Here is a 21,008-nt window from a genome sequence, read left to right as displayed (position 1 = left end):
CTGATCTGTCCTTTTGGCTCACAACACTGACAATGAAATCAACAGACAAGGTTGAGTATTAACATATGATTATTGATTTAAGTCTAGTCTTACATTCTACTTCACTCTCCCCTTGAACAGAAAAGGTAACATTTTGCACAAAACCTGAAGATTGTGGTTGATGCATTCAGAGGTAAATGCGAACAACTTTAATCTACCGGTACATTGTCTGACAAAATTAAATAAATAACAGAAAATAATTAAGATCATGAATTAATCTGCAATTTTCCCTTGCAATTCCTTGTCCAACTCCTTCTTTGTTGAAGGACTTCCTGGTGTGTGTGCATATGGTGTCAGCTGCGGCTCATTATTCTCCTGCATGAATACTTAGTTCCTGTCTTCATACTCCATTAGATTGTTGACTGCCTTGCTTCTGTTAATCACTTTCAGGCCAGTTCCTGCTTGGTTTGTTTTTGTCATTGCCAATTCTGCTTTATCATGACACTGAGCTATAGTAAATAACCAACTCCATCAAACTACCTTACTTTTTTATTTTTATTTTGGGTACAATTTCTGTGTGTCTAAACCTTCCCAATCTCATGAACTTATTAGGATGATAGTTTAGAGATAAACTTGTTGAACACCTTCCAATATAAGGTAACAGAAAAGGCCTACACAATGATTAATAAATGACAAAATAATTTAAAGGAATTGCAAGAGAAAAGCCAAATAAAATTCGCAGGGAAGAAAATAAAACCATTTAGAGAAAACAAGCACGAGAGAAGATGGGATCACTACACTTATTCCTTTAAGTGTAGTGGGTAGATATCTGCACTACATTTGAATTGTGAGAACAAATATCCTAGAAAATGAATTAAAGTATCATTAGAAGAGCAACTATATTTAAGACAGTGAGGCAAATAACATAACAAAATTCACTAACTTAGAGTAATCCAATATTTGCAAATTGACCCCAGAGTGATCATCAGAATATTCTTTTCTGATGACACCTTTTATTACAGACATTCCTCTTTAAAATTCCCAACAGTGGGGGAGCCTGGTCAGGTCATAATTACCACTCTCGTTTGGAACTCTCATTTCTCATGGGTGCCCCCCCTTTGGGTGAGAGGGATTGGCCCCTGCATTGCTCTCTGATGGACTCTCTGTGGGCCAGGAGGCTGGTTGCCTGGTGCATAAGGTGGGTCTCCCTTGGGAGGCCCTGATTTGTACCTGGGGTTGGAGTGAGGGATGCTCAGAACTCACCTCAGCACAGGTGCTAGCTCACTAATTGATTTGTCTGCAAGCAAGAATGATACTTGCTGCTCAATGTTCATTTTATTTACATGTTTACATGTTTGTGTGAGGGTTTTTGGAGCCAACAGGCATGTTTGTAATATTTGGGTGTGTGTGTGGACAGGCCCAACCCTTTTGATAAAAAACTGCATTTGACGGTAGTAATTATAAACATCGACCAACTTATTGCCTCTTTTTGTTACTTAATCATCCTCCAACTTCCTAAACCTTTTTTTCCTTTTCCTTTGAACCATCATCTCCATCATCCCAGTCTCTTCTTCTCTCTTCTCTTTTCTATCCAGTTAAACAAGAAATGTAAACAAATATCATTTATAGAAATAAGATTTAACCTCACATACAAAAGGGGTTTATACATAAGTAGTTTTTGTGTGTCTGAAGATTTACAACCCCTTATTGTAACAGGAAAATCTGTTAAACAGGAGGCCATCAGCTCTCATCTGTTTGCTCATCTGCTAGACAGGACATGTTAAAACATAAGTTTCAAACTTCCTGTTACTTTCAAAACTTCTACATGTCTGTTTTTATTAAACTTTGCACCAATAGTAGTACTGTTTACTTGCTTTTGACCATTGTGCTGCTGACTGACTTTTTATTTGCTTATTGAATTAGCACGAAAAGCTTTCTTTGCAGATCCTTGAATACATAGAAAGCACTACAATGCAAAACGTGATGTATTAAAAAAAAAAAGAGGAGTGTGTTTATTTGCACTTAAACCTTATGAATCTCATGCATTTATTTGTGTAACAAACGTTATCAGCTCATTTTAAATTATTTCTCAATTTATGGGTAACAGATGGTCCTTTTTATGCTGTATTTTTATGCTTGCTGTATTATGTTGAGCTAACTCAAAATTGTCTTCTCTCTGGTGAAACAGAATTAAGGAACTGATGCTCCTGTGTAGCATTATGAACATGCCCATGTTTCCACTCATTTCTCCTTATAAATGCCGGCCAAATGTACTCCTCAAACAGGCATGGTTAATCAAACTGATGCACTGTGTGCATTTACTCCATTTGTCGGGTTTATAATAATTTGGCCTTCCAGCCCTGCAAACTGGTTCCCATTTATGGTTTAGAAAACCTTGCGTTCCTCTGATCCCATTGGTTAAATGCTTATGATTCATTTCATAGGAAATGTTGAGGGGGGAAGTGTGAAATATGACACCAATCTAGTCTTCTGTGTCAGGTTGTGAATAAGCTGGACCCAAATGCAGACCGGGATAAGGTTAGAAGATGAGCACTTTCATGAAAGAAGAAATGGGGATGACAGATCTTCAGGAGAGGTAACTGGCAGTAGATCCAGAGACGTTCTATGATGGCGTTTAGGGGGTTGAATCCAGAAGGAATCAGACAGGGCTTGACTTACCTTGGTTTGGACTTGCTTTGCTTAGCTTGGCTTGGAGTTGCATTGCTGAGTTTTGCTAGGCTTGACTTGGCTTGGTATGGATTTTGCTTGACTTGGCTTGGTTTTGCTTGACTTGGCTTGGCTTGGCTTCAACCAGCAGAGATTGGTGCTTTCTTCCATAGAGAAAGCAGACGAACTGACAATGGCTGGAGGGCGTGATGGACTAATAAAGGCAGTCTAAGTGGATGCAGAACAGGTATGAATGACTAGAACCTCAGGCAGGTATGCAAGGACGACGTCGACACCTGACAGTACCCCCTCCACAAGGGACACCACCTGGCGGCCGAAACCAGTCAGGGTGCTGACAGCGAAAGTCACACACAAGGGCATCATCCAAAACAAAAGAACAAAGCACCCCACACTGCTCCTTAGGGCCATAGTCGACAAGATACTGAAAACCACGGCCCGGCGGTGAACGTCGAGGATGCGACGAACAGAGAAGTCAGGATGGCCACCCACAAGCCGGGCAGGCAGAGGGGGCCCGGAAGGAGGGCACAGCGAACTGGACACAACTGGTTTGAGGCGGGAGACGTGAAAGACAGGGTAGACTCTCATGGAACGGGAAAGGCGAAGCTTGACGGAAGCAGGATTAATAACAGAGTCAACCTCAAAAGGGCCAACGAAACGGGAGGACAATTTTTGGTTAATCTGTGTGTAGAGGCAAGTCCTTGGTCGAAAGCCAAACTTTCTGTCAGTGAATAACCGTGTTTCCTATCTGCTACAACAGCTGTAATGTAGACATAGTACAAATGCTTCTTTCCAAATCCAGAGTCAGGTCTGAAAAATACTTGCAGATTGCATTCTATTCTGTTTCATTGCAAATCAACACGAGTGTCTTTATGTTTTACTGAGGTAATGTTCTTTTGTCAAGTTAGAAAAATCAGTGCACTATAAAGGATTTTGTATATACACATGAGATCCAGACCAAGATCAGTTATTAAACTGGGCTATATCTGACAAAATGAAGATAAAAAGAAATAAAATATATATATATTTTACTCTTGCTGTAAAAACTAGATTATTTTGGAAGCATAGAGAGTATTTTTTAAAAGTTTATTTTTTCAAAGCAGTGAAAAAAATATTTAATGGAAATATTCAAAATATATGTATCGCAATGAACCTGTGCTCAAAAAAAAAAGGAAAAGATCCATCTAAAGTGGTGCTGTTGTGTAGAGGAGAGAAATGCAAAGTTTCTCAGAATGAAATTGCCAGTTGCTTTAAAAACCAATTTTAGTGTGTGCTTGGGTGAACTTGTGGGATTGCTATTATTGGTTGGCTTTTCAACAGATTAAAAATGGGGTGCTTCCGAAGAAGAAATGGGTAAATGTTTTTCATTGGTTCTCTTCATCTTATAAAACATTTTCTATAAAAGCAAATGGGTATTTATAGAAGAAAACAAAATACTTGCCTTGGATCTGGTGTATTGTACAACCTTTAATGGAGTTGGGAAATTGTGCTGACTTGTATGTTAATTAAAAATGTATTTTATTTTATTTTCTGTTGATAAACCAGCATTGGTTGAAGCTTAAGTATAAGTGAGTTCATTGTTTCTAGATTAAAAGGTCAGTCAAAATTTTAGCACAATCTGGAAACTGTTTTCATGTTTTTAACTTCATTTATAAGTTAAATGAACTAAACACTTAAGAAAAAGAAAATTAGGACAGAGGAAACAAAATACAAGTAGATTGAACAAGGGGGTTGACATGGATAACTTGGTGAATGATGATGCTGATGATACAAATAATGCTTTCTATTGGTGTGTTTATTTCTGCTAAAACATAAATTATAGGTAAAAATAAAATTTTATCTTTTTTGAGGCAGGTGAGGCTTAATCATACATGTTTAACAGAATTGTTTGCAGTCTGTGACACAACTGAAGCAAAAAATTGTATATCCCATATTTTAAAACAAACTGCTTTTCACAAATAAAATTTTGCAACCAACTATGTTAGAAAACATTGGGTCTGTCACAAAACAGAAGATAAAATGTTATCAATTACAACCCTTGTATCCATCCATTCAGGTCAGTGGTGTTTATCTTGCCACCCAGCTTGTTTTTTTTTATATTTCTGCTCCACTTACTGCTGATTACCTGAAACAGGTGATCCACCAATGAGAGACAACAAGGGCAGAGATAGATTAAAATAAGAAACAGGACACCGGCCCTAGAGAACTGGGATTGGACACCCCTGATTTAGGCCCTAATCAGGCTAATATTAGTCTTGGGAGGCTTTAAATGTCTGTGAAACCACAAATAAGAGTCTAAGTCATAATCAAAAAAGGAGCAGCAGCATCTCTCCCTTGATAACATCACAGATTAGATCCCTCTCACTGCCTAGGGTTTAATCTTTGGCAGTGAGTTGTTGATTCAAAGGGAGAGCTTTGTCCCTGTGACGTTGTCACTGAATTTCATTAATATTGGTTTCAATAGGAAGCTTTCCTAACATTTGTAAATACTGTTCCAGGGGAATTTTTCCCAATGCCAAAAAGTGATATATCTTGGAGAAACAGTGAAATGCTATAATGCACTTACTATGTTGGCCAGTTGCCTAAAACAAGAAAGTGGCAGTGGAGTTTGGCATCACTGCTAGGATTCAGGCATGATGATAATTTTGGCAACATCAGGAGTTGGCAACGAGAATGAGACTTATTCCCTCTTTTGCGCTTCTTGGTTCTCCACGTGTGCAAATGTGCAGAAACATTTTTAAAAGTCAGAATTCCAGTCAGGAAAATCTGTCCCTTGTCTGTTGCTTGCCTGTTTGCTTTCCTTGTTGCTCTTTCGGCATTCTGCCTCTATCTTTGTTTCTCTTTGGTGTTATTTTTCATCATTAGTAGTCTAAAATAAAGCATACCGATTAACTTTAAATGTTATTAGGACACAGCCACAGTCATGTTGAGATGAAGACACGATACCCTTCAGAAACTAAGAACCGAAACTTCAAGTCAAAGAAGAAAAAAATATATATTCTAAAAGGAAAATTGAAACGCTATAGTATAAAAACAAAACAAATTGACATTAATCTTTTCTTTTTTGTTTGATTCAACCATAAGTGTTATAACAGTATTAAGATCTATTCCTGAAAATAACCATAACCATCAAAACTTTAGCAGTTGAGAGAGCATATTGTAGCTTCCATAGCAGGATACTGATGTGTTACCAAGTCAGTCTTGATCACAGCTGCTATTGGACAGACTCACTTTCTGCTCCATAACATCACAACAGGGCCTTTTTTTTCTTCTAAAGAACTGGGAAAATGTCAACACAAGTTGACTGTTTTCACAATGATTTTCTTTACAGGGACAAAAATGTTTAGAGTGGAAAACACGGAGTATACAGATAACACTTTTATTGTTAGCTACTTATTATTTATAATTATGTTTTTCTGAAAAAAATAATGAATGGACACACAATTGGACACGGGGGATCTTAAAAAAAGTTCCGTTTTTTGTTTGTACATAAGGGTTCTGAGAATGTATAGAAATAAAGATAGACCTTGTATTGCATAAAAATGTATATGCTTTGTAATTATTAACTACTCTTATGTAAAAACTAATTAAATTTAATGTAAAACTTGTAATTGACTCTGACTAGACTTAAACCATTAGTTCTAGTAAAGAGTATTGCTTTTTTTTCAAGTTCCTGTGTGTGTAAAATTACCATTTATCAAGAGTTTTATATAGAAATGAGGTTCCTAAAATGTGCTCACATCGCTGTCTTTAAAAATGTTTTGGAAATATAAAAGTAATAGCTTTTTTTACTGACATAGTTCTTTTACTTATTTTGAACTCATTTAGCAGCCTAATGTCTGAGATTCTGCAAAAATCCTAAATTGAACTCATGCAGAGAAAATGATTACAAAGGGAGAAGAGGAAAATAACTTTACTCTTGTGTAGCTTTTCCTTTCAGCTGGCATTAACACACAATTAAACACACATAATTATTATCTGATATCACACAAAAAAGAGACGCGCACAGTATTGTGTAAGAACCCTTCTATCTTCTCTCTTCTAAAGCCACATGGCAACCATAAAAATCTGCACTGAACAATTTTAAGGGTAATATTGAGTAGGATAATGGTTAGCCTTGTGTAAAATCATGGCTATTAAGCACAGCTTCAGTGAATAAAATCTCAATATTTATTTAAAATCCAATAAAATGAGTCTCAGGTTCTAAACTTTAGACATTCGTGGCTTAATTTTCCTTTTTGTTTTGGTGAACATATTAAAAGGCGCCCAAATGCTTACCACTAGTAGTTGGAAAACAAAAACAATATGGAAAAAAGATTTTTTTTTTACATTAAAAGAATTGTTTCTATTCAATGCTACCGAATTTTATAGTTGTAAAAGTAATCAGTTTATTAGATCATCAACTCGTGTTAAGGTAAAAAAAAGTGTGTATTTGTTAGACCAATTCCTTTTTTTTATATATTTGAGTCTGAAAAGATTAAAATATTTTTTATATAAATCAAGTCCTTAAATTTAAGTTATTTCAAAATCAGTCTGAAGATGATTTAGAAGTACAAATATAATGAATGGGACAATTTAAAGCTGAAATGGTCATCCAATATTTTACCACTGAAACATGACTTGTGTTCATTTGAAGAAAGAAAAAACATACAGCAAAAAATAACCCATATCATTTTAGTATTTTCCCTGTATTGCACACACATGTGTTTTCGGTGTTTTTGTGTGTGTATGTGTACATGCATTGCAATATTTTGTTCCTTACACAGCTGGAAAAGACTGATGAAAGTCTGTTCTATTAGAGTATATGAATGGAAAAGAGGGCATTCGATACATGCTCACAACATGCTGGAATTATGTTCAAGCGCCCAAAGTACCTCGCTCTTTCCTGAGGGTAAAATGTCTGAACATAGCAAGCATTTGCTCTGTTCTATTTAACTTCGCCTTGTAGTCGTTCCGTCTTTGTGTATATGAAAGCAAAGAGAACAGCAGGTATGGGTGACTTCATAGCTGACCCTCATATTACTAGAGAAAGCAAAGGCATTGTGTGAACAGAAAAGATCTTTTTGATGATGATCGGTCGTGACAGGTGAAGTGTATGGGCCTGCTGCCAGGAAAAACTGCATCCCACAACCAACACACACACATAAACTCTCTAGAAATACATCCATAGTTCTGTGATATCCAAACATAATATTTGACTTTAAATAGGCCTGACTTTAATGTTTAAATGAAAGAAAGTGCCACTTACATGAAGTGCTAAAAGAAAACCAAACACTGGAAAGCACAATGTTATAAGTTCACGTATAATAAAGTTTTACTCTCCGTTTTTGTGCACTGTCTATATATATCTTACTTGTTAATTAGGTTTTTACAGAGTTCAAGAAATGATTGGTTATTAGATTTGTCCAGAATATTATGTTAAAAGGCCAGATGACACTTTTATTGTTAGCTACTCATTATTTATAATTATATGAACACTGCTGTATACCAGCTCTTTTACCAGCTAATTCAGAAGTGACAAAGCCTCTTGGCTATAAGAGGTGAAACGTCTTCTAACTTTAAAAACTAAGTCCAGATGACAGCCCCTAAACCTACTACTATGGAGGTCATTGTGATGTACAAGAAACCAGAGTTAAGATATTTTGTGCTTTGTGGCAGTCATAAACATAAAATGCAGCAATCACAACACAAAATAGAAATTAAAATGTACAAATCAACAAAAAAAAAAAAAAACTAGCAAAAAGGTTTAAATTAATCATAGTTGTCACAGTCAGTGGGTTTCCTTTTATTGTTGTTTTTTTTTTTTTTTTTGTGCAGGTTGGCTCCTAGAGGGCTCCGCCCCTTCTCCTGTCTTACCTAAAATGTGCACAGCTGCTAGCATTTTAGTTAATTAGTTTGTTCTATTTAAGCTCACCTGCTTCTGTTCTCTGTGTTGCAGTAGAGTTTTCTGTTGGTTCCCATGTTCTTGGCTTGGCTAAAACATGTCTTCATATGTTTGGAGTGGAACCTTTGGCTGAATTAAATCATTCGCCTCACTCCACTTGCTTCTTAATTCCTGCATTTGGATCATCCCGTTTCCTCATAACAATGGTAATCATGAACATTAAGTGTCTCAGCTCTTTGAACCTGTTCTGGTTTCTTCAGTCAGTATTGATCCTGTCTTCCCCAAAACAGGATCGTTACTCCAAAACGGCAATGGTCCTGTTTTGGAGAAGATTTTCTCAGTTCTTCAAATTAAACATTTTCAAGCATTACCTTAGTTTAATCATTTAGGATCGAAAGGAAACAGGGTGTTTATTTGTTAAGGAAAGTTTTGTAATATTTGTAACCGGCTCTAATTATTACAGAAGAAGCTAAATAATGAAAGTAAAAATAATTTCTAGTCTGTTATTTTAGATTTGGATTTTCAAATTATTTAATTTCTTTAAAAAATGTTTAAGAAATATTTTTTGCTTAAGTGTGAAAAAACAAACTAAGCGTGCCAAAACCGGTCAAATTCGTAAGTTAATTGGAATCTCACTACTTGAGATTGTAAAATTCTTAAATATTCTGTCTGAGTTGGTCAAAGAGAAAATTAAAAAAAAAAATTAAAGCTTTAAACGATTTTTGATTGTTTTTGATGACGTCATAGCCTTACAAAATAATAAATATTCTATTATAACCACAGTGTCCCTGTTTTCCCAGCAGTTTTAAAAATAAAAGAAATCTTCAACTCCAGGACTTGCCATGAGTTGCAGCCGACATACTGTATGCAACCTGTATCTAGTGGGCAGTGGTTTACACCAAGCCATACATAAATTATAGTGTGCCCAATCATAGTCTTTGTGAAACATCACATAATCTTGCTTATTAAAATGTAAGTGGTGCATTTGATCCTTATAACCTTGTGAGTTTAGGTCGTCCCCTCTGCTGAGAAGGTCACAGCTTCTGCACTCCTGTGTCACAACATGCATGCTAAAATACAGAATTTCCAATAGCAGGAAGAGCTCCATGCTGAACTTTAACTGATTTGTTACTTTAAATTGGAGAACTGTTTAAGAAATGTAGTCAAATTTATTTCAAAGTTTGTTTTTTTACACATTCTGTCTTTTTATAATTGATGTAGGATATTTTTTGTATTATTTAGATATTTTATCTGACCTTGTTTTTGTTTTTATTACTCACAGGTGTGATGAGGATCTGCCCTTCATAGAGTCGTTGTTTTATAGTTTGGCTTTATTTGCATTACTGTGAACAACAGTAATGAACGTCACAATCTTTCGCTATCACCCTTAGTTGAGAAGATGCTACCAAACTGTATTTTTCAGCAAAATGGTTTAATATTATGGCGTTTTTTGACAGACGTTTGCGAAAATAGCACGTCACAGTCCAAGCAGGCTTCTATAATGTCATATTCCAAAATTAAAGAGTTGCAGCTTCCAGCATTACCAGAGCAAAAGAATAAAAATAATGGAAAAAATATCTCAAATGACAATGACTAAACATAGGTGTGTAAACTCCAGCAGAGCAGAGAAAATCTGGCATTGGCCTGCAGGCTCCGTGAAGAAGAGTCCATCCGCTAGATTGAAATGGATCACAGGTGCGCTTCAGCCAGGTGGAGACAATCATGATCTAAACATTCACTCTGGCCCACACAAACATGCAGCCAAACACACACACAGAAGCAACAAGGGCGGCTGTTGCTGAGGAGCTGGTTGAGTTGGTGGTTTAATTGCTGATATTCACCATCAAATGTCTTTGGACAGAATTTGTCACCTGATGTTAAAATATGACTGACTTTTTGAGTCCCTTTGGATACATTCTGGACATTAATCTCCTAAAAGTAAAATTGTAAAAAAAAAAAAGACTAGTTCGTAAAATATATTCCATGCATCAATGTTGTAAATTATTTATCAAACTTAATTTTTATGGTTAAAGCTAAGATGGGACATCATGGTACTCTGACAGTTGTTATTGTCATAATAATATGTATGGTACATGTTTCCAAATTACTTGGTTAGCCTAAAAAATGTGCACTCCTGAATCTCACCGTTAGGTTACAGGTTGAAGTCCACTAAAATATACTAATGTGAAAGCACCTAAGATGTATGTTGTTTTAGACCTTAACTGCAGAAATCATTCTGCAACCACACCATGTTTTTTTTTCCTGTTAACGACATTTTATTTAAGGTGTTTTCTTCACCTTTCAAGTGTGTCTATCTTGTTTTTGCAGCCACTAACCTGTTTCCTCGCCCTCTGTCTTAGGCCCTTCTCTTAGCACGCCATTTGTTCCGTGCCATTCCGATAACCCAACAGGGGGTTAATTGCTTGCTGCCCCTGGCTTTAGTCAAAAACTTCTTTTAACCCCCTTTTTTGTGCATACCACTTTCCTTTTTGAATTTTATATTTGTCCACCTGCTTCATTTTACTTCACTGCTGCATTAAATAACTTATTTCTTTTGTCTCTGAACAGTTGTTGTTTCCTCCACTTCCTCTTTCCTCAACCCTGCATTTTTTTTAACCCACACTTGTCTTACAGCAGCTGTTTCAGTGTTTTTTTTCCACATTTGTTTGTCTCGTTCCTGTTCTGCTGGAGGTTTGCTCTTAAATCTTTCATTCAGAGGGAGGAGAGTTTTCCTCACTGATGTTGCTTTTGCTCAGTATGTGGATTACCATAAAATCCTTTGACTTAGTTTGTCACAAATACACTTAAGATATGTTATACTATATTATCACTTGAGATATTATACATTTAAGACAATCTAGCCTAATGAAATGATGTAGACTTCTTTGGACAATATCATTCAAAGTTATTAAAGCTCAGGGTTGATGTTTGTTTTTGTATGGCACTGAGACAACCTTGGGTATGATCTTGAACTTTACAAATGTACTGATCTGAATAAGATTCACTCTTACATCATCACAATAGTTTCACACGATTGCTTGCTACAAGATTGTGTTGTCAAGCAAGGTCAAGCAGACTCTCAACTTTAGCAACAAATCAAACAGATCCCTTTTGTTCTCACATTTGGGATGTAGCTGTCATTAGCTGTCGTGGTTAGAATGTCCTTATATTGTCAAATTTTTGTAAGTTTTATAACCGACAGAACTGGTAATTGACTTCATAAAGTTCTCAGTCATAGCTTGAGCTCACGACCATCAACCTTCTCAGCTGTTCTGTTTTTGGCACTATTGCACACCTCTGAAGGCAGGCCAGGCAATCTGTGCATGAGAACAGCAGCGCAGTAATCACAGCAACCAAATAATCTGTATCTTTGGATGAACTACAGTCTGGTATAAATGTGGTGTGCGCTGTGAGGCGGCCCTTAGAAACTCTGCATGTCCTTGTTGATTCTTGTTTTGTTTCCTCCTGACATTTTTATTGCCTCATAAACACTTTTATAATGCATAAAACGAAAATAATATGTATTTTTAATCATTTGGTTTTTTGTTTTACTGGTCTACAATTGCTATCACTCAAACATATTTTTTTAAAATGAAAACTGAATTGCTGTAATTTTTGCGTGTTTGATTTTCAGCTTTTTCAAATCAGTTCAATAGTTGATGTTGCAAATGAGTATACCTAAACCTCTCCTTTTTCTTAAAACATTTATCATGAGTCAGTGGAAGTTTTATGAACTTCCACTGACTCATGACGTTTGTGTCTCTTTAAATATTTTGTATGATTGTCTATTTTGTATTTTCAGATTGTCTAGATAATGGTGGAATTGTGGTTCTCTGGGGGCATTAACATCTGCTGCAGGACTCCTTGTTTTTGCGGCTGTAGTTCTTTATGATTATGACAAGTTGCTGAAGGGTTCTTATGCTGCATAATGACTTTGGCACCAATTAGAAACGTCCCTGATGGTAGCATGATTAATAACAACCTACAAATCTACAGCACAGCGGCTAAACACTAAACACTGCCCTGTGCTGTTAGTTGGCCAAAGAGCCTGAAAGCAAAGAAATGTGATTCAGCAAAAAAATAGTCTGCCAAGATGACCAACATTTTTCTGAGAATCCTTTGTCTAAAGAACTTTTTGTGTATTACATAAAACGTTTCAAGTCTGATTTCATCTTTAAGTTTTAGAAGTTTTGTGAAAAGGATGTAAAGAAAAACTGTTATATATATATACCTTGTTATAGTTTTTCCCACAATATAATCAGGTATATTAAATATATAGCATACCAATTTAATCAAAAATATCATTGTAAAACGCAGGGCAGAATGATGGTGGAGTGGTTAGCACTCTCATCTCACAGCAAAAATGCCCTAGTTCAAATCCTGGCTGGGTAATTTCTGAACTTGCATGTGTGGGCTCCCTCCTCTTGCCTTGTATAGTCCAAAAACACACTTCATGGGTCAATTGGTGGTTCTAAATTGTCTCTTAGTGTGTGTGTGTGGATTTTTGCCTCTAATTTTTCCCAAAATGGACTGATACACTGTCTATGGTGTACCATCCATCAGTAGCTGAGTTGGATCTAGCAACGTCATGAACCTGAAAGAAATTAGACGGGTTTAAAAAAATGGATGGATGGATGGATTTTTGTAAAATGTGGTTATCCTTCTGTTACAACAATCATAGCTAAGACACTGAGCCCCACTTTGCCTCTGGTGGAAGGTTGTGGCAAGTTCGGCAACGGCATCAGTGTTTGAATGTGTGTGTAAACGGGACTGTGACTGTAATGCACTTTGTGCCTTCATAGAAGGTAGAAAAGCGCTATACAAGTATACGTCTATTTACCATTTCTAAGAGTACTTGATTTTATTTCTTGTAGCTTGGGTTTGCAGGTTTGTGCCAGACTGAAGCGTTACGTTGAAAGGGTTAAAATATTTATATATTTGCAGTCTTTTTATATAATAAAACTCAGATAAGAAAGCTGGACCCTCCTATTGGAGAAATTAAAAGCAGTCTCTTTACAGCCCCCTTTGTGTTGCTTTGCTGTTACCAAAGACCTCAAAATCCCTCTGTCTGGTGTTTATCATATGTAAATAAACATTCAAAATCATCACTTCATCCATTTGATTTTGCACTTCTTACTTGATTCAGCTACATTCATTCCTTTTCCAGCTCATTTCTTTCAGGAAACAGCTGTTCAGGCCGCTGCTTGTTAACACCTTAATCTAAAAAAAGCTTTCAAGTCTGCACACTGCTTTTTTGGGTGTATTTTTAGTGTTGGTGTCTGACAGAGAGTGCAAAGAATCATTGGGGTTAGTGCAAGAAATAGAGAAGGAGAGGGCAGAAGATTTTCATAGTGCCACTTTCAGTCTGGGTGGGTGTGCCTATGAAGCTGAAAAATAGTTTACATTAGGATAGAAATGCAGGAATACTAACTAGTGATTCTGATCTTAGCCCAAATTTTTTTTTTTTTTGTCAAGAAAATCCCCAAGTAGCTGCCTTGCAATTTCACAGTGATTGGACAAAGAGCGAAAAAAAGGGCGAGAGTAGAAACTGGCTGAAGGATCACATTGAATTAAAGCTACAAGTAGCATTTAGCGGGCCCGAGCACGTGCCACCGCCTGGCACGAGCGACCGCCCCGTGAGCAACTCCCTGCTCGAGCCATTCTCGTCGTTTTTTCTTGTCCATTCTGGAGCTCCAAGCTAATGTTAATATGACAGCAGCCTGTGTGTGGGGGGGGGGGGGGGGGACTATAATCTGTTGCCTTAAAGGACAAAGACTTTTGCATATAGCATGAAAAAAATTCTTAAATCTAAGCCTCGTTTAGACCTGCTCATTTTCTCATCAAGTAGAAGAAGGTTTTTATCAGATTAAGAAACAAGCAATGATGATAATTGCTATCACTGTCCCTAAGGATGAGAACAATAGAACTCATTCAATTTTCACTACAATGTCTAGATGAGTGTCAGCTATGTCTGATAACTTGGCCAATTAGCTGGACCGGGATCTTACAACGTGCAGGTGGTTTAACGTCCAGTGTGATGAGTCTGTGGACGGCAACAGTACAGCATAGCTTTTGGTTTCCACAAGAGAAGAATTCCTGACACATCTGCCCTAACAGACAACTACAAGAGGAGTTGAAATGTATAACATCGTGAAGGAGTTTTTGTGCAGAAAAAGGTACCATTAGAAAAGCTGGTAGCCATACCTGCAGACGGGGCTCCTGCTATGATTGACCGACAAACAGGTTTCATCACTCACTGTAAAGCTGACCAAGACTTTCCAAAATGTCTGCATTACTGCTGCGTCATTCACCAGTAGGCCTTATGTGCAGAAGTGATTGGCTCTGGACACATAATGACTCCTATTGTGAAAATCATAAAAAACCTCAGCTGCAAAGCAAAACAGAACAGGATTTTTAAGGTGCTATTGGTGGAGATATCTGCTGAATATGGTGAATCTGAACTTGTATTCTTGACTGACATTACTGGAAAACTAAACCACTTGATCTGCGAGCTGCAAGACATTGGTAAAACTATATTTTTTTATTGACCAGCCTGCCTGAGCCAGTGTTTTTCTTGTGGGGATCTTTTCTGCCAGGGCTTGCCAGCTTGGTCAGTGGATGTTGCTGCAGTTGTCTCCCTTGCTGGGACAGCTGGAGTTAAACACAGCAGCCTCACGGCTGTGAAGTGGACCCCGTTGCTGTCCCAGTCTGGATGGGCACTGTGGTGATGTTCCAATGTTCAGGCTGGCTCCTGGTATGAAGAGATTCCCAAGTACCATTTCCTAACCGCAGAGCCAAGGATGTGTTTACATGTTTAGGTCAAAAATGTGATGAACAGCTTCATGTTGTCTATTGATGTAAGTTTAAACCTAAACATGTTTCCCTGTTACTAATCCAGTTGATATGGTTCTCCACCTGTGTCTAGGTGATAGAAAAGCATTTTTTTATATTTAGAGCTCCAAGCAAACAAACAGTTGTCTATATAAGAGCTTTTACAATTGTGGACTTTTAGCAGGTCTCTGAATACATGTGACCAATGTATAATGGATTTTCACAGACTTTGTGTAAAACTGAAGGTGACAGAGACTTAGAGAAATGGCTACATTGCTCTGGACTTCTTTGTTTCATCCACAGAAGAGTAAAATATGTGATTGATTTTGAAAAGCTGCTGAAAAATGTATCTTTTTAAAATTGCAATTTCTAATTTGGGTTTTACATTTTGTGTTCCATTTTTTGTGATTGTATTAGAAAGATTTGTTATTTATTTGGTGTTTAAAGGTGGTACATAATGTATATACACAATCTTCTTAGAGACATTTGCTATATGTTGTGTTTGTTGTCGTTGTAGTTTAATTTCTTTGGATGTATTGAAAGGAAATGAAAAGAAGTTGCAGCATTGATTAAAAAAGCATAAAAGAGACATTTACTGTCTGATGTTACATCTGTAGGAGTGTACTGAGACTGGGTTTTGTTTTGGAGCACATTCATATATTTTGTTTGTAAAAAAAAAAAAAAGATAAAATATAAAGTTAATTGTATTTTGGATGAATATAAAAGCAATGATTAGTGCTAAGGATGTATAAAAGACAAACAAAACAAAGGAAATTGCTGTATTTTAGTGTTGAACTAGGCTTTCTAACTGTTCTACTTTCTGTCTGCCACTCCTGGCTAATTTACATGTGAGCACACAGCCGGGGGGGGGGGGGGGGGGGCTAACTCCACTCCTGCAGCAGGGGAGACTGATGAAAAGCTTGAGGATGTAAGATTGAATAAATAAAATCCTAGAGTTGACCAGTTCATTTTATAAATGTAAATATTTTTTATTTTGGTGCTGATAAACTAAACAGATGTTATGATAAAAATATTTGCTTGAGTCAAAATGTCCAAAAATTTGCTTTCAGCACAATAGGGTGATTAAGGTGGTTAAATGTTTCTCGTACGTATAGTGCTGCTTTTCAAACGTGGAGCTTTGTAAGACGCATCTAATTCTGAAATCTCAGCTTCCTGAGACAAACGGCTGATTTCCTATGAAGCTTGATTATATGATCATGCTTCATGATCTTTTATGAACATATATAGCTCGTCCAAAATTGTCATATCCATGGGTTCAGAATGGAAGTTTCATCAAATCTATTTAATTTCAGTGAGATCAGACAAAGAATGTGAACGTGAGAGCAACATTTGTGCATGGCGAGATACCCAACTTCGCCGCTCTGTCACGACCACACCCCCGCGTTGAAAGATTTGTTTTTCATCAGAGTAAACTTCAATGGTTTTTCAACAGGTGGACATCATTTTGAGGTGTGTCGGCTCATCCTACTTGGAGCAGTGATGCTCCAAGTAAAACATGTCATTTCCTGTTGCCAACAGGTGGCGCTACACCTGTTTCGGATTTTTCCACTGCAGATGTGTTCAAAGTCAGACTACAATCATGCACGACAAATTTGGATCAGATTAGATTATTTATGGCTGAGTAATGGCCATTTTTCTTTTCATGGCGTGATTTCGAAACGACCTCAAATTTTGACGCGCCGCCACGGTCACAAACAACCGTAAAAACTTAAAAGCTTCGCAATTTAAGATTGGACATGTGTTTAGTTTACAAAACCAAAGTTTGGAGTCATTGTTCAAAAATCTCTAGGAGGAGTTCGTTCTAGAACGAGGCCTGCAAAGGACCAAAATAGAGCAAAACTGACATATTGACACCAATATAGCAGACTTCCTGTGCGACTGACAGCTTGGTCCCAAGAGACTTTTTTGTAGGTTTCCATCTGATGAACATGTCCTGTAAATATCAAGCTTGTATGTTAAAGAACATGGCGGGGCTCTCAAAAACAAACATGGTAGGTGGCGCTATTGAGCCGTTTTTTGTTCACCCATGCAAGTGCTGTGTATCTAAGTTGGATATATGTAAGAGGCCTCTCATTCTGAAATCTCAGCCTCGTGATACAAACGGCTGATTTTTTATGAATTTTTAATTATCTGACTGCAACGCAATCAACCACTTCCTGTTTGGTGGTGGCTTGCGCAGGCACCGTCAGGTGTACACCCATGAAACTTTAGACGATGAGAGAAGACCCTTTTGAGTATCTCCTGTTGTAATTTTATGAATGTCGGACAAAGCACAGAGAAAAGATAGGTCAGAATGTGACATAAAATGTATTTGTCAATATCTAGGTGGCGCTATGGAGCTCGTCCAAGATTGTCATATCCATGGGTTCAGAATGGAAGCCTCATCACCTCTATTGAATTTCAGTGAGATTGGACAAGGAATGTGCACGTGAGAGCAACTTTTGTGTGCATGGCGAGACGCCCAACTTCGCCGCTCTGTCACGACCACACCCCCGCATTGAAAGTTATGGCTTTTTATCAGAGTAAACATCAATGGCTTTTCAACAGGTGGACATCATTTTGAGGTGTGTCGGCTCATCCTACTTGGAGCGGTGATGCTCCAAGTAAAACATGTCATTTCCTTTTGCCAGCAGGTGGCGCTACACCTGTTCTGGATTTTTCCACTTCTGATGTGGTCAGGGTCAGACTACAATCATTCATATCAATTTTGGATCAGATTGGATTTTGCATGGCTGAGTAATGGCCATTTTTCTTTTCATGGCGTGTTTTCAAAATGACCTCCATTTTCGACGCGCTGCCACGGTCACAAACAACCGTAAAAACGTAAAAGCTTCGCAATTTAACATCGGACATGTGTTTAGTTTACAAAACCAAAGTTTGGAGTCATTATTCACAAATCTCTAGGAGGAGTTCGCTCTAGAGTGAGGCCTGCAAATGTCCAAAATGAAGCAAAAATGACATATTGACCTCAATATATCAGACTTCCTGTGCGAGTGACAGGTGGGTCCTTTCAGACTTTTTTGTAGGTCTCCATCTGAAGAACATGCCCTGTAAAAATCAAGCTTGTACGTTAAAGCGTATGCGGGGCGTCGGGACAAAAGTCACTGTAGGTGGCGCTATCAAGCCGTTTTTCTGCGCCCATGCCAATCTCCTATAAAATACGAAATTTTTCGCGACTCCTGATGTGTGTGCCAAATTTGGTGAGTTTTGGGGTATGTTAAAGGCCTCAAAAAGGCGACTCTTCCGGTAGAATAATAATAATTAAAGCTACAAGTAGCATTTAGCGGGCCCGAGCACGTGCGACCGCCTGGCACGAGCGACCGCCCCGTGAGCAACGCCCTGCTCGAGCCATTCTCGTCGTTCTTTCTTGTCCATTCTGGAGCTCCAAGCTAATGTTAATATGACAACAGCCTGTGGGGGGTGGGGGGGGGACTGTAATCTGTTGCCTTAAGGGACAAAGACTTTTGCATATAGCATGAAAAAAATTCTTAAATCTAAGCCTCGTTTAGACCTGCTCATTTTCTCATTAAGGAGAAGAAGGTTTTTTATCAGATTAAGAAACAATTAATGATGATAATTGCTATTACTGTTCCTAAGAATGAGAAGAATAGAACTCATTCAATTTCCACTACAATGTCAGAGTGTTAGCTATGTCTGATAACTTGGCGAATTAGCTGGACCGGGATCTTGCAAAGTGCAGGTGGTTAACGTCCAGTGTGATGAGTCTGTGGACGGCAACAGTACAGCATAGCTTTTGGTTTCCACAAGAGAAGAATTCCTGACACATCTGCCCTAACAGACAACTACAAGAGGAGTTGAAATGTATAACACGGTGAAGGAGTTTTTGTGCAGAAAAAGGTACCATTAGAAAAGCTGGAAGCCATATCAGCAGACGGGGCTCCTGCTATGATTGACCGACAAACAGATTTCATAACTAACTGTAAAGCTGACCAAGACTTTCCAAAATGTCTGCATTACTGCTGCTTCTTTCACCAGTAGGCCTTATGTGCAGAAGTGATTGGCTCTGGACACATAATGACTCCTATTGTGAAAATCATAAAAAAAACCTCAGCTGCAAAGCAAAACAGCACAGGGTTTTTAAGGTGCTATTGGTGGAGATATCTGCTGAATATGGTGAATATGAATATGGTGAATCTGAACTTGTATTCTTGACTGACATTACTGGAAAACTAAACCACTTGATCTGCGAGCTGCAAGACATTGGCAAAACTATATTTTTTTATTGACCAGCCTGCCTGAGCCAGTGTTTTTCTTGTGGGGATCTTTTCTGCCAGAGCTTGGTCAGTGGATGTTGCTGCAGTTGTCTCCCTTGCTGGGACAGCTGGAGTTAAACATAGCAGCCTCACGGCTGTGAAGTGGACCCCGTTGCTGTCCCAGTCTGGATGGGCACTGTGGTAATGTTCCAATGTTCAGGCTGGCTCCTGGTATGAGGAGATTCCCAATTACCATTTCCTAACCGCAGAGCCAAGGATGTGTTTACATGTTTAGGTCAAAAATGTGATGGACAGCTTCATGTTTTCTATTGATGTAAGTTTACACCTAAACATGCCATCCTGTTACTAATCCAGTTGATGTGGTTCTCCATCTGTGTCTAGGTGATAGAAAAGCATTTTTTTATATTTAGAGCTCTAAGCAAACAAACAGTTGTCTATATAAAAGAGCTTTTACAATTGTGCACTTTTAGCAGGACTTTGAGTACATGTGACCAATGTATAATGGATTTTTACAGACTTTGTTTAAAACTGAAGGTGACAGAGACTTTGGAGAAGTGGCTACATTGTTCTGGACTTCTTTGTTTCATCCACAGAAGAGTAAAATATGTGATTGATTTTGAAAAGCTGCTGAAAAATGTATCTTTTTGAAAATTGCAATTCTAATTTAGGTTTTACATTTTGTGTTCCATTTTTTGTGATTTTATTAGAAAGATTTGTGTTTTATTTGGTGTTTAAAGGTGGTACATATTGTATATACACAATCTTCTTAGAGACATTTGCTATATGTTGTGTTTGTTGTCATTGTAGTTTAATTTTATTGGATGTATTGAAAGGAAATGAAAAGAAGTTGCAGCATTGATTAAAAAAGCATAAAAGAGACATTTACTGTCTGATGTTACATCTGTAGGAGTGTACTGAGGCTGGGTTTGTTTTGGAGCACATTCATATGTTTTGTTTGTAAAAAAAAAAAAAAGATAAAATATAAAGTTAATTGTATTTTGGATGAATAAAAAAGCAATGATTAGTGCTAAGGATGTATAAAAGACAAACAAAACAAAGGAAATTGCTGTATTTTAGTGTTGAACTAGGCTTTCTAACTGTTTTACTTTCTGTCTGCCACTCCTGGCTAATTTACATGTGAGCACACAGCCGGGGGTGGGGGGGGGGGCTAACTCCACTCCTGCAGCAGGGGAGACTGATGAAAAGCTTGAGGATGTAAGATTGAAGTTGACCAGTTCCTTTTTCTAAATGTAAATATTTTTTATTTTGGTGCTGATAAACTAAACAGAAGTTATGATAAAAATATTTGCTTGAGTCAAAATGTCCAAAAATTTGCTTTTAGCACAATAGGGTGATTAAGGTGGGTAAATGTT

The sequence above is a fragment of the Oryzias latipes genome, chromosome 3 (assembly GCF_002234675.1).
Source record: "Oryzias latipes chromosome 3, ASM223467v1".
Classification (NCBI taxonomy): Eukaryota; Metazoa; Chordata; class Actinopteri; order Beloniformes; family Adrianichthyidae; genus Oryzias; species Oryzias latipes.
The sequence above is the reverse complement of the archived record's forward strand: the minus strand, read 5'-3'. Positions refer to the sequence as shown.